Raw genomic sequence first — 15,913 nt, 5'->3', positions numbered from 1 at the left:
AACTTTTGGAAACAGATACTCAACATTTGAAGCTATATAGGAAATTCTTCCCATTTGATAATAATACGAGCCTACTGATATTGATAAGTTTGAACAGAACAATAAAAATCGAGTAAGATTATCCAGCGGAATGCACATTGTATTTCTATAGTTGATTATATCACACTTTTTTCTAATATTAGGTTGTATGTGTAAAACACCCTTAATCCAGCACTAGGGGTGACAAACGGACAGATCGGATCAGATATGAGCGGATTGAAAACGAATAATGTAAAAATGGATAAAATATCCGACCTGCTGGATTCAATATGGATAGAAAATATATTAATTAGTAGATAATTATAGGTATTTATTCATGGCTTCTTGAATATGGTCACTTTTGGGAGAATTTCTAGTCCTCCAATTTTGAGGAACCTCAATTTGAGTCTTTACAAATGTAAAAGTTAAACTCATTGATGTATCTATTTTTAATCGGATAATATGGATTTTATCCTCTCCTTTTTTAAAAAAACATGTTCATTATCCAATTTATTTTTTAGTGAATAATATAGATGAATAATTATTTTTTTAATCCATTTTGCCACCACTATCCAGCACAGTACCAGTCATTTGACTTTGTCATTGAAGATGGATCACATGATTTGTTCACATTATAATTGGGGAGAAAATTTCAACATTTTACGAAAAATGCTACCTATAAGAGGAGCGGAGAAGAGAAAAGATAGTTAATTTTAAGATGGCTAAAATTTTAATACTTTTCTTGTATCCATCCATCTATCTATATTATTATAAAAGCACGAATAATTTATGCTAAATGTTGAACGACTAAAATAACCTTGAAATATTGATAGACTTTTATGATTTTATGAAATAACCTTGACTTTTATGAAATATTGTTGAACGACTTTTATGATTTTGTGGGATATATGGCTGATTTGGTTTCTACATAGCTCAACTTTTTTTTTGTAACCTTTTCCTTTTTTTACAACAATATTTTTTCTTATTTAATCTTCTCCCATAGAATTCAGCTTACTCACCGCCAACTTTTTTTAGTAGCCTTTTCCTTTTTTGACAACAATTTTTTTTTTAAAATTTAATCTTCTCCCATAGAATTCAGCTTAATTGCACGAATCCATGTAGGAAAAGAATAAGCCAGTTATTCCTATAAAAGATAATATTGTTCCATATTGTTCATTGTTCTCTAAAGGTTTTGGTATAGAACGAAGCAATTTTCTCCAAATCCGTTTTTCGTAATTGATTAAGTTCTCATTTTTCGTAATTGAGTAATGCTTTAGGGTCAAGTATATGAATTAGAGAGAAAAACAATGACATCTTAACTTTTATTGTAATTATTTTTGTGTCGTACTTCTTTATTTTTCGGCGTAGTTTTTTGTTTTAGATATCAAAGTCTTTTACATTGACGTAGTATTATGTTTAAATTGTATATCTTAGAGATTAATGGTTTGTGTTATTTCAACTAATGTTAGTGTAAGAATATTAATTTTCAGGTATTACATAATATTTTGCAGCTTTTACTTATATATTGCAGGTATTTCGCGCAGTGTAATGGAATCGGATTTGAACACACGTGGCAAAAGTAATAAACAAATTAATTCAAGTCAATACACAAGAAACACACAACAAAAATATCTAAGAAACACGCAACATAAGTTTCACATATTGACTATATGAGACCAAATATTTCTCCTCCTTCATACAGTTAAAAGACACAAAACGAAGCAAATTTTCATGATTCAATCTATTAAGTCTTCTCATGTGCATAAAAGTCTTCCTTGTCCATTTTCTCTATTTAATTAAGAAAAGTATAGTGATAAGAAAATGAATTAGCTAATAGTAGCAATCTTTTGTATCATAAGGTGTATGACATTAACACTTTCCTGGTAATCAGTATATTCACAAATTTTATGTTAGTTATTACACACGCCTATTGTTATACGTGCGAGGCACATACATAGAGACTAGTACTATATTAAAAGCATGAAGGCCCTTAGTGAAATGTCGTTCGCCTTTTTTACCCATTTAAAATAGAGTTTACACTGGACAAAATAGTCATTTGATTATTTTTCTAATATATAGGAATAGTCATTTAATTATTTTTATTATATTTAAGAATAGTCATTTAATTATTCTCCTAATATTTAAAACTTTAATTTTTCTTACTCCTTCCGATTATGGAATTGTAGACGCTTATTATGATTTAGTTATAAGCAAATTGAAATGGAAAAACTATGCATAACCTACGTCTCTAATTTGCAATTAAAACAATATCCTCCTTTATTTAGGAGTTAATAGCTTTTTGGCAATTAACTATTTTCTAAATATTTGATTTAGGTTAGAGCTCCTAATATTAGGAAATTTAAATTATAAATCTCTTGCTTAATATTTTTAAAACGTTAAAATTAACTAAGATTTTAAGGACAAATTTATAAAGGTATGTAATTATAGATTCTGTGTTTGAAAAGGTGAAGAAGTGTTTGATTAAAGGGTAATGGACATACCTCTGTATGCGAGACAATCAACATATTTTTTTTAATAAAAAGTCTTTCTCTGCTATCCTTTGTATTATTACTTAAATAATTTAATCTTGTAGAGTTAATTGATTTTAATTTCATGACAAGATATAAATCTATAATCTAAGTAGGAAACTATAACTAATTCGTTGACACGCCTTTGATTTTATTATTGTTAGTTAAAACATTTATAGCCGATCATAAATTTAAATCCAATTAATTCAATACAATTAAATTAAATTATCTTAGTAAAAGTAAAAATAAAATAAAATGACTTTTTGTGAAAAATTGTGTTTGATTCTCTACGTATCCAATAGTATGTCCATTACCCTTTAATTAAATATATATTTTATAAAATTTATGTACCAAAATATAAAAACACATTCTAATAAATACTAATTATCATTCACTATTATGATATTCTTTAACTCAATAGCAAATGTTAGAAATACTTTCAAAATGATATTTAACAATTGCATGTTAGATATACATAATTTAATAATGTTATTATAATTTTTAAAAGTTTTATACTTTTTGATATGGGGACACGCGCTTCTAAAACTAGTTTGTTTAACAGTAGGAAAGTATAGAGAAGCAACAAGAGTTAAAATAGGTTTTCGTATGCAATATTAAGTATTAGTAGAATACGTTCTACTAATGCTTACAATAAGTTTTCTTTTAAAGTTAACTTCTACCTATAAACAAAACCAGATTAATCTCCAACTAATTTCATTCTGCCCTATTTCAAATCATGGTGTGACATTAAATTGAAGGGGAAAAAGGAAAGAAAGGGGTTTATATATTTGTACATAAAATTATTATATGGATAGGCATCTTAATTATACTTGAAATAAACAACATTCAGTAGCAATAAAATGTTTCGGAGAGAATATAAGAGGGATAGATTAAGCACTGGATTTCCCTCATCGGCTGGCACAAAGAAAAAAAAGGAGTTGGAGGGGGTATAGAAGCATGGCAAGGAGCTACATGAAACATACTTACCTGGACGGGGTCAATAGGTGATCAATAACACCCATGGCCTAGGTTGGTGACTTCCATTGCACTTTGGAGGGATGCCCACCTAAGGTCGACCCAAGTGGTCGAGCCTACGTCATAATTTGTGGTAGCGGGGGCCTGCGTTCGCGCGGCCCCTACCCAATTCAAAACCTAAAATTGTTTGCTCATTTGGTTTTATGTTGTCTAATGGCCTGGAATTCCCACAATGAGTTTTTTTTTTTTTTGCTACACGAAAGAAAGCTATCTTAATGTAACTATAAAGGATTCAATTCAAACAACCTGCAACTGCTCTGTTTTCTGCAATTCAATCACAAGAAAGACAAAACCTTCATTGGAAGTAAAAGATATTTAGTCCAACACATTCTATGCAACTTTTCATCATAATCAGGTTATGAGCTTATATTTCTTCGATGAAGAGACTAAAGCGGAAGAAGAGAGCTGACTCCCACATCATAAAAGAAAGAGTAAGCCCAAACTTCTTGTTGATATAAAAGGAGTACCCGCTTAAGGTCGACCCAAGTGGTCGAGTTTACATCATAATTTGTGGCAGCGAGATCTGTGTTCGCACGGCCCTACCCAATTCTTTTACAAGAATGTTCTGCATGTTCCTAAAGGTCCTGCGTTCAACAAGCTAATTTTATATGCGACTTTTTTGTCAGGCAGCTTGTTAGCATGTAACTAATCAAACCTTTTCAAACAGTTAAGCTTAATCTGATCTTACTATGATTGTGCTCACTGAATATTCAAGATTAGTCCAAACATTATTTGCGAAAACTGTGGTGTATCATTACTATGTTTTATTTTGCTGAATGAAAATGACCAAAGTTTAATATTACAATTGTTTGTTTCATTTTTACTCTATCTTAGAAAGTTTATTTATTCCTCGTTCCAGCTTCAGTAAATGGTTGAAAAAATGTCATTTAGCGAAGTATATAATAGTTAAAAGGACACAGTGTCTATTTTGTTGTTACCGTCTGTATAAGGGTAAAACCCGGGTAACCTATACGGGGTCAAAAGAAGCAAAGGCACGACTATACGGGGTCGGAATCAAAGCCGGAATGCCTCGTACTAAGGTCCGAACGGAGTGGTCGCCATCGGCCTTAATAAGACATTACTTCTCTGATCCCGAAACGAGCTCCGAGACCTCGGAAGACACGATAACGGTTACCCACGACCAACCGAGGGCATCGATATCCGCACCCCATCGGTTATCAGTAGCGGATTAGTGATTAACGAAAAAGAAGATTTTTTTACCTTTCTTAGAATTGTACTAGGGGTGAAACTCCCATACTATATAAAGAGGGTAGTTTTTATTGAATCACCACATTGTAACACGCATATCAAAACAATACAATTTCATTTTTACTGCTCTGTAGCTATAGCAAAATCGTTGTTCATTCTCTATTGTCTCCGAACCGAGGGTCCGATCGAGGACAAAACTATTGTCCAACCTAAGTTCCAGCTGGGCCATAGCATTACAACTGGTTTGATTATTCGTTTTATCTTTCATTTATTTATCTAACATCCTCAATTACTTGTATTGAATCAATTCTTAAAACCACGCATAAATTTAATTGTTATCTATTTTAAGGGTAAAAGTTTGGCGCCCACCGTGGGGCTAAGGATAATAGAGGTGGTTCGATACAAATCTCCATAACACACTCTATTTTACACTTATTTTTTAAGGTCTCAATTTCAGGTCAACTTAAAAATGTCAAACTCTCAGTCGCTCACTTGAACGTTGAGGATGGGTCTGGCGAGCTTGGCGAAAACAACAATCTAGTTCCTAGCAATGAGGTGCTCCCTGCTGATCCCAATGGGGTCCCAGTCGCAGACCTAGTCGATGCTAACTCACATGTGGCCATCGACGCCAACCTTCCTACCGACCCCGAAAACAGCGTTCGCGGAGGAGCCTGACCAACGGCTCAAAGAGCACCCGAAGGAGAAGGCGACGGGGTCAGTCTACGATTGATCTTCGAAATGATGCAGGCTCAGCAGGCGATGATAGCGCAGCCGCAAAACTAAAGCTGTGCCCCCAGCAGAGTTGAACCCGAACCGCCCCGGGAAAACACACGAAGAAATGACCAGATCACCGAAAGGCCGGGCGAAGTTGAGTCCGGTGTCAACCCTGAAGTAATGAAAATGTTAGAGGCATTAATGAAACGAGTGGAATCTGGTGAAAAGAAAATCGAGGCAAACAACAAGAAGGTAGAGACATATAATTCCCTGGTTGATCAAATACCAGGAGTGCCTCCAGTATTGAAGGGCCCGAACTCCAAGAAATTTGTCCAAAAGACTTTCCCTCCGAGCGCGGCACCAAAACCAATGCCGAAGAGGTTTCGTATGCCGGATATTTCAAAATATAATGGAACCATGGATCTAAATGAGCATGTGACCTCCTACACATGCGCTATCAAAGTAAACGACTTGGAAGACGACGAAATCGAGTCAGTGTTATTAAAGAAGTTTTGGGAAACTCTGTCAAAATGAGCGATGATATGGTACCACAACTTGCCCTCAAATTCCATTGATTCATTCGCTATGCTCGAAGTTGATTTTGTGAAGGCTCATGCCGGGGCCATCAAGGTCGAGACCAGAAAATCCAATATTTTCAAGGTTAAGCAAAGGGACAACGAGATGCCAAGGGAGTTCGTGTCGAGGTTTCAAATGGAACGGATGGACCTGCCTCCGGTTGCGGATGATTGGGCCGTTCAGGCATTTACTCAGGGACTCAACCCCCGAAGCTCCTTGGCTTCGTAGCAGCTAAAACAAAACTTGGTAGAATACACGGCGGTAAATTGGGCCGACGTCCACAACAGGTACCAGTCAAAAATCAGTGTCGAGGATGACTAACTCGGAGCCCCTTCCCGGTCCGTTTATCCCATCAGAACCGATGACAGGCCTAAGAGAATCGTCGATCATGAATCAAGGCCGGTCCGAGATCGGTATATACCATACAGTGCAGATCGAAGGGGGAGCAACTCTAATAACCGAGTCCCGATGAGCAAAAGTGGTTTCGACAGGCTGCTCGGGGGTAGGGAAGCTCCAAGATTGTCAGAGTATAACTTCAATGTTGACGCAACAAGCATCGTATCGGCCATTGGACGCATCAAGGAGAGCAAGTGGCCTCGATCATTGCAATCTGACCATACCTAGAGAGACCCTAACTTGATGTGTAAGTATCATGGAACTCATGGCCACAGGACTGATGACTGCTGACAACTGAGGGAAAAAGTTGCACGGTTGTTTAATAACGGGCATCTCCGGGAATTCCTGAGTGATTGACCAAAAACCACTTCATGAATAGGGACTCTAACAAACAGGCCGACCAAGAAGAACCTCAATATGTCATCAACATAATCATTGGATGGGTCGATGTCCCTCAAGGGCCCGAGATAAAGCGCACAAAAGTATCCATCACGAGGGAGAAGCGCCCCCGAGATTATATCCCAGAGGGAGCCATTTCGTTCAGCGACAATGATGCCGAGGGCATCATGCAGCCTCAGAATGATGCACCGGTAATATCCGTACTTATAAACAAACCCCAAGTTAAGTGTGTGTTGATTGATCCAGGTAGCTCGGCTAACATCATCAGATCGAGGGACGTAGAACAGTTGGGGCTACAAGATCAAATAGTGCCGGCGGTCCGGGTGTTGAACGGATTTAACATGGAATGCGAAACTACCAAAGGAGAAATAACTTTGCCAGTAAATACCGTCGGGATGATTCAGGATACAAAATTCTACATGATCGAAGGAGACATGAGGTATAATGCCTTATTCGTAGGCCTTGGGTTCACAACATGAGGGAAGTACACTCGACATTACACTAGGCACTAAAGTTCCCCACATCAGGAGGAATCAAGACGGTTTATGGAGAGCAGCCGGCCGCAAAAGAAATGTTTACAGTCGATGAGGTGATCCCGTTGCCCGTGCTCTCGACATCAAAGAACATGGAGCCGACTAGGAAGGAAGAAACTAAATAGAAATCATCGATACCGTCCATGACCGAACCGGAAGAGCGAGGAGCATGCGAGGATGATGATTACGGAGTCCCTAGGTCGTTCATCGCCCTTGATGATTCCGATGCTACCAAATCAATGGTCGGGGAGCTGGAGCAAGTCATATTGATCGAACACTTGACCGATTGGAAGGTATACCTGGGCACGAGATTAACTCCCGAGCTCAAGAAAAAACTCATTAAATTCCTTATAACTAACATAGATTGTTTCGCTTGGTCCCATCTTGATATGACTGGGATTCCGCAGGAGGTGACCATTCATAAGCTGAGTTTGGACCCAAAGTTCCATCTGGTTAAGCAGAAAAGGAGACCATAGTTCGAGGTCTAGCACACCTTCATCAAAGACGAGATATCTAAACTCCTTAAAATAGGTTCCATTGGGAAAGTTAAGTACCCGGACTGGCTAGCCAACGTAGTGGTAGTACCTAAAAAGGGAAATAAGTTAAGAATGTGTGTAGATTACAAAGACTTGAATAAGGCATTCCCTAAGGATTCTTTTCCTTTGCCTAACATCGATCGGATGATCGATGTGACGGCCGGGAACGAGCTACTTAGCTTTCTCGATGCCTATTCTGGGTACAACCAAATTCAAATGAACTCGGGAAACCAAGAATAGACTTTCTTTATCACTACATTTGGCACCTACTATTATAATGTAGTTCCATTTGGATTAAAGAACGTCGGTGCCACCTATAAATGCATAGTAAACCGGATGTTCGAAGAACAAATAGGAAATTCAATGGAAGTTTATATTGATGACATGTTAGTTAAGTCCCTGTGAGCAGAGGACCAGTTGAAACATTTGTAGGAAACCTTCGACATATTGAAAAAACACAATATGAAGCTGAATCCGGAGAAGTGCGCATTCGAGGTCGGATCGGGAAATTTCCTCGGATTTATGGTATCCAATCGGGGGATCGAGATTAATCTGACAAGATCAAGGCCAAAGAAGACATCACCGTGGTGGACAGCGTCAAGGCCGTTCAGAGGCTGGCCGGGCGTATAGCCGCCCTAGGCTGGTTCATTTCAAGGTCCTCGGACAAAAGCCATCAATTCTTCTCACTATTGATAAACAAGAATAATTTTTCCTGGACCCCAAAATTCCAACAAGCTTTGGAAGAACTCAAATGATACCTTTCGAGTCCGCCACTGCTCCACACTCCGAAGGCAGATGAGCAACTGTTCCTCTACTTGGCAGTGTCCGAGGTGGCGGTAAGTGGAGTTTTGGTCCTGGAAGAGGAAGGTACGTAATTCCCTATTTACTATGTCAGTAGAACTCTAGGTGAGGCCGAAACAAGGTATCCTCACCTAGAAAAATTGGCGCTCACTTTGCTAAGCGCCTCCAGAAAACTAAAACCGTACGTTCAATGTCACCCCATATATGTTTTAAACCTCTTACCCACTGAGGAACATCATGCACAAGCCCGAGCTCTCGGGCCTATTGGCCAAATGGTCTGTCAAAATCAGTGGGTATGATATTGAGTATCGACCCCGAACTGCCATAAAATCTCAAATTTTGGCCGACTTTGTGGCCGAATTTACGCCGGCCTTAATGCCCGAAGTTAAAAGAGAATTATTGTTAGCCTCGGGGGCTACCTCGAGAATTTGGACCCATTTTACGAACGACGCCTGTTATAGCTATCAACTCTCAATTACCTACTCAATACCTCTCGATCAGAGTGGTTTTGCCCAATTTAGCTCCAACATCCAACATTCCTGCAATTTTACACATTTCATTAGTTTTGGGAACATAATTCAATTCTTTTAGACTAAAACAAAAGCTAAAAGGCGCTAATAAGTAGTCAAAATCCCCACTTATCAGCGCCTCGAATGCAAAGGGGTTCGAGCTCGGCATCGTGCTGAAGCCTCCTATGGGTAATGTAGTTAGGCAGTCTATTAGAACTGTGAAATTGACTAAAATTGAGGTAGAGTATGAGGCCATGATTGCAGGTCTTGAATTGGCTAAAAGCCTTGGTGTAATGACCTGACCGGTTGTTTTGAGCTCTAGTACATCGTTCGGCGGTTTGAGGCCTTAAGTAGCTTCACTTCGGGTATTATGACTTGTACGTGTGGCCGGAATTGAACTTTGGGAAGTTCGGAGTTGATTGAAAAGAAAAATCTAATTTCGGAAGCTTTAAGTTGTAAGAATTGGCTAAGGTTTGACTTTTTGAGTAAATGACCTCGGAATTAGAATTTAAAGATTTTAATAGGTTTGTATGATGATTCCTACATGGACGTATGGTCGGGTTGAGTATCGGATCACCCTGGAGCATTTCGGCATTTATTATGGAAAGTTAACATTTTGAAAGTTTATGAATTTCATAAGTTTGGTTTGAAGTTGATTTTTATGTAATCAATGTCCGTTTGGGATTCCGAGCCTTGAAGTAGATTTTTTATGTCCATTATGACTTGTGTGTAAAATTTGAGGTCAATCGGACTTGATTAGATAGGCTTTGGCATCGAATGTAGAACTTTGAAGTTCTAATGTTCATTAAGCTTGAATTGGGGTGCGATTCATGGTTTTAGCGTTGTTTGATGTGATTTGAAGGCTCGACTAAGTTCGTATTTATTTTGGGACATGTTGGTATAATTTGGTTAAGGTCTCGAGGGTCTCGGGTGAATTCAGGATGGTTAACGGATTGATTTTTGGACTTGAGAAATGCTGAAGCTGGGCAGCAACTGGTGTGATCGCTTATGTGGTGTATTGGTCGCAGAAGTGGGGTCGAGTTTACCAGAAGCAAAATAGAAAGGGCCATGGCAGTGGCCACAGGTGCAAAGAAAATTCTGCACCTGCGGAATCGCAGAAGCGAGAATGAAGACGTAGAAGCGGCTGGTACGCAGATACGCGATTGGCCATCGCAGAAGCGCCTGCGCAAAAGCGAAAACACTTTCGCAGATGCAAGGTCTCAGTTGGGTAGTGTACTCAGCAGATGCATATCTTGGCTCGTAAAAATGAGGTCGCAGATGCGCAAATATATCCGCAGAAGCGGAAACTGGGCAGAACATAAGGGGATCGAACTTGGTCATTTCGTCATTTTCATTTGGGATTTTTGGAGCTCGGTTCTTGGGCGATTCTGAGGAGTTTTCATCATGCATCACAAGGTAAGTAATTTCCCACTTGTAGTGAGCTTAATGTAAGGTTTATATGTGGATTTAAGAGGGAAAATTTAGGAAAAATTTGGAATTTTGGTAGAAAACCTAGAATTTGGTATTTTTAGATTTTGACCACAAAATTGGACATGGAATTGAGAATAAATTATATATTTGAGTTTATAGTGTTATGGGTAAAGATTATCTTCAAAAGAATTTGGAATCCGAGCACGTTCGCTTTAGGGTTGTCTTCGTCGACTTTTCGAGCGGAGTTGGGAATTGTTTAAATTGATTAATTATGGGTATTAGAGTATCTTTTGATTGGTTTGCACATTGTTTGAATAGTTTTGGATAGACGGGATTTGGTTTGAGGTGTTAGAGAGGCCTTGGAGCCGGTTTTGGAACTTCGGAGCGAGGTAAGTCTCCTGTCTAACCTTGTGAGGAGGAAAGTACTCCCTAGGTGATATTTATTGTTATATGCAACTAGTTGTGGGTGCTACGTATGCACGAGGTGACGAGAGTCCGTACGTAGCTAAAGCATGTTTATGTACGGGTAGACTTAGGATCTTATTTTGTAATATTTGAATTATTTGAACTCATGTTGTTGGCTTAATTAATTGAAGTTATAAATGAAATTGATTTGGAAATAAATATATGTATACTAGGCCAAGCCTTAACACTTTGATTTGTGGGTGTGTTATTTGAGAAACGGTAAAGATTATATTCATTTTGTACCCATGTACGGTATTATAAATACGTGCCTCGTAATTCGGTAACTTTCTTCCTTTTCTTGTGGAGCGGGCCGAATGCCTCGACAGTATATAGATGCATCTATGGATCGTGTCGCACGTCCCTCGGCAATGTACACATTATTCTGGATTGGGGCAAATGACCTTGGTAGGAAATCGTGCGTTATAACGCTATTAGTCTGAATATTCACTAGATAAACTTTCCAATAATTCTCGGCATTTTATATGGTAATCCTTATTTATTTTTTAATGGCACTTGACATTTTATGAGCTATTAAGGTAGATTACAAGATTTAGAAATTCATGCTTTAAAAGAAGTAATTGGAAGATTATGTTACTTACAGATTCACCCCCACCATTGTCGTATGCTTCATATCTGCTCATGTTTTATTATATAGTTTTATTGGACCTTTAGTAAGTGTCGATGTCGACCCATCGTCACTGCTTCTCCAGGGTTAGGCTAGATACTTACTGGGTACGCGTTGATTTGTGTACTCATGCTGCACTTCTGCACTAAATGTGCAGGAACTGACAGGTTCATTGGATGATCATCTTGGCGCATAGGCGCATCTGTTGAGGAGACTTTATGTGAGCTGCAACCCAGGCTACGCATTGCAGTCCGCCGAGTCTCCATCGTACTAATTATTTGTTCCTGTCTTTTTTATATTCTGGACAGATGTTGTACTGTTGTTGTGCTTTTTAGAAAAATGCTCATGCACTTGTGACACCGGGTTTTGGGGGTTCCTTCAGGTTATTCATTATTTTGGATCGTGTAAATATTTTTATTTACTCTGTAAATTCTCTTTTCTACAGTTCAATTAAGGAAAATTATGATTTCAAAATACTAAAATAAGTAATTATATTGGTAAATCACCGTTGGCTTTCCTGACGACGGCGCTAGGCGCCATCACGACCTATAGTGGATTTTAGGCCGTGACAGCTTGGTATCAAAGCATTTGGTTCACTTAGGTCTCACGTGTCATGAGCAAGTTTAGTAGATTCTTGCGGATTGGTACGGAGACACCTGCACTTATCTTCGAGAGGCTTCGGGGCTGTTAGAAGCACTTCCCTTCTTGATTTCCTCATCATGCAGTTTGATTCCATTGAGGCTTGTGCCTTTGTTTCCTTCATACTCAATCTTATACGATATGAAGCGCTTGTTGTCAGTTAGGCGTCGGGTAGTGGTATTGGTACTGCAGACATAGTGCAGGATTTTTTTCCATGCATGTTCGGGCAGGCTATTATCGTCGCCTTGCGAAAGGGTGTTCTGTCATTTCAGTTCAGTATCGGTACTTCCTATGGTTTTGAGGCTATGCACATATTGCTATGATGTTCATGCGTTGTTATCGCACAATGTTGGTGTAATGGTAGGGTGGTTGTTTATGTGTCGAGACAGTGAATGACTAGATAAGAGGATTTTTCAGTGCATGATTTTGAGGTTTAGCATTTAATTCCAGCAGAAGAAAGGCAATCAGACTATGGATGTTCAGGCTTTGTTGATGGAGTAATGAGACTTGAGATTTTCGAGCGTGGTGGAATTTTCGTTATGATGCGGTGTCGTCATCCTTGTTTGAATGCATTACGGTTCACCGGCGTTATGGTCTTCTTTGATTTTGCCTTCGGGGCAGGGTGTTGTGAAATGGTGCTTGAGAAGCAGTTGTCAGAGATAGCGGTGTGTAGCGGTTCCGGGATCGGAATGGTGTTTCTAATGTTGATGGCAAGAAAAACGATCTTCCAAAAGGTTTAGATTTGGTAGCGATTTATCAGTTCAGTTGCTAAAGGTATGGTTTGATTTGAGACAACATTTAGGCAGCAAAGTATGAGGGAAGGACATGGCGGGAGGTGTCTCGCGGTGGTTGAAGTACTAGCAGGTCAAGTATGAAAAGAAAAGGTTGAGAAGTTGCTTAAAGGAGATGGTTTGACCGAAGTAGGAGTGTTAGAGTAGCGTATAGATTCTGTGGTAGGATAGCCACGTGCTTTGAGAGAGTTTAGAGTGATTTTGGGAATCGTAATGAAAGGTGATTTGGTCTACGGATGTTATTTGGGATGGTGGTTACTGTACTGAGGAAGATTGAATACGGCGGAAAAGGAGGTTGCTTGGAATGAAGAGGGGTATGAAAACTTGATTATAGTTAGGATGCAACATGACTTCGAGTTTGGAATGTGTTGTCACATTTTTAGTTGATGTCAATGGGGAATGGACGGACTTGTATAGTTAGTAGGGCGAGCATGGGCTCAGGAGGGTTTACTGAATTCGTGGTAGTTGTAACCAGTGCAGCGCCGTTGGAAGATGTCGGTAAGGAGTTCCACAGGTGGGTTATCTCTTGTGAATAGGTTTACGGTGCGTGATGTTGATGAAGCTTCTACGAAAAATGCTACTTGCTACTCGGTATGAGGTCGAATATGTGACTGTCAATGATTATTCAGAATGTTCATGAAAGGCTTAACAAAAGACTTCAAGAAATTTTTGCGGGTTGATGATGCGATATCATGGTAATTGAGGAGGAGAAATCTTGGTGGGTTCTAGGTTTATGCAATTGTAGCTTTAAGCTAAGTGGGAGAGCCCCACCGTCTACGATTAGATCGCGTAGTTGTCGGCTTGTGCAGTTTCTGGTTCTCGGTGCATTGGTGGATTATTTGTGACTAAAAAAGGGAAACATTAGGGGCAATTCAAGCAGAGAAATTGTTAAATGTGTGCTATATTCCGCCTTATCGATTCATGTGTAGGCTATGGGAAGACTCCGAGTTTATGCTTCTTGTGGATGTAATGTACAAGGAAAAGAATTCAGTTGGTCGCTTCTTTGAGAGTGTGTTCATATGCTAGCAGAGCATTGAAGTTTGATTATATTCGGGATCAGGTCAGAGTGGGTGACTCTCAACAACAGTTCTAGTGGGTTTAAGAATTAAAGTGCAGTGCCTAAGGATTTCGGGTCCGTTGTGTGGTTAAGTATCAGGTCTTCACAATGGATTACGAGCGGGACATGGAATGTTCAATGTTATCATCGAGTACGCGGTCAATATTGGAGGAAAGGAAGAAATAGCTTCGGATTTGCAGAAGGTCTTGCAGAATGGGTGTACCAGTTGGAGATGCTATTGTGCGCATAAAAAGGGTATGAGATGGCTCATGAGTATTGAGACGATGTGATCTCGTGATGCAGGTCACTCGGGATGAGTGCAGATTGAGTTCGTTATGTTGTGAATTGAGCTATTATTATTTCTAAGACTAGTCGAGAGTAAATTGGAAGAAGTTGGATCGGTTAGTATTGATTGAATCAGCATGATTGTGGCAGTGATTAATTCCTTCGGCATGAAGTTATACATGTGGTTTGTGGTTGTACGTGTGGGCTTGAGAGCCACCACGACTTGATTGATTTGGGAGGTATTTGATTCAAATGGCCTTGTTGTGTAAATGGATTCCGGAAGAGTCATGATGGTTTAGACCACGACTTGAGGTTTGTATTTTCTGCGATTTTGGAATTCAGTTGCGTGTTGCATTGGTTCTTCTGAAATGAGCTAAGTGAAAGGTTTCTAGCCTATGAAGTGTTTATTCTACCAGTAGTTCAGGGTTTATGATGAATTCTTGTATTCTCGCATAGTGGCATGATAGGGTAGTGAGCGGCATGGGAATTTGAAAGTTGAGGACCAAGGTTGCGGTTCGGTGTCGACAAGAATGTCATGAGCTCGGATGAGTAGGGGAGGATTCAAATGTTTAGAGTAAGCTGGCATCTTCTTTAGTGTCACCTGAGAACAACGTTATGTGTAAGAGGCCTTATGTATTGATTTGCAAATTCTTGAATTGCTTTACAAAATTAGTACGGTTGGTGGTATGGAGGTGCAGACTTTGCTACCTAATGTGGAAGGTCGTGGGAGCGTACCCCACGGGGAGATTTGTATGAGTGTGACATGTTAGTCACATGATTGTTAAAGATTGAAACCCAGTACGAAGATTTTTGTACTATCGTTAATATGAGAGTTTATGCCTGGAAGGCGCTCTATCCTTTGGTTGTAAACTGTGGGAGTTTGGTCTGGAGTGGACGGCTGCCCGTGTGTGTCATGAATGGGGCCATTGTGGATCCTTGGAAGGTTATTGACCCAGTATGGTAGGATCAGAATCGGTTTGAGGTCCATTGGTGCGCCTAATGTGAATGTGCGCTCCACGCCAGGTCGGATGTGTTCATTCTTCATAGAATTACTTACGGAAGTGTCGTCGGGCATTGGATGTTATTCCCATCGTCGGCTATTCTATGATAATCTCTATTGTGCCATGTGGGTTGTGAGATGGTTGGATTATTCGCACATGTGTTGAGGTCCCGTGTAGATTGTCAGCAGGATGGCTCTCGAGATGCATATCATATATCGCACCTTAGTTCTACTTGGGTTTCGTAGCATATGGCGCTATCCGTATCCCCAGGATTTGTATTGTGCACTTGGCGTGCTTGTGTTCGATATTCGAGCATTTTGTAAGTATAAGCGTTGCGGCTTGATGTGTCTTTCTTCTTGATTGTT

General features: G+C 39.4%; 1 non-coding gene across 1 annotated transcript; it reads left to right on the top strand.

Annotated features, from left to right (window-relative positions):
- The first annotated feature begins 3,525 nt into the window (after positions 1-3,525).
- LOC142177784 (U1 spliceosomal RNA) lies at positions 3,526-3,686 on the top strand. The gene has a single exon (XR_012706339.1). It is a non-coding gene; the product is annotated as a U1 spliceosomal RNA (small nuclear RNA).
- Positions 3,687-15,913: the final 12,227 nt, after the last annotated feature.

This window comes from Nicotiana tabacum, chromosome 23 (genome assembly GCF_000715075.1).
Source record: "Nicotiana tabacum cultivar K326 chromosome 23, ASM71507v2, whole genome shotgun sequence".
Taxonomy (NCBI): Eukaryota; Viridiplantae; Streptophyta; class Magnoliopsida; order Solanales; family Solanaceae; genus Nicotiana; species Nicotiana tabacum.
Note: the sequence above shows the minus strand (reverse complement) of the source record. Positions and strands in the feature narration are given on the sequence as shown.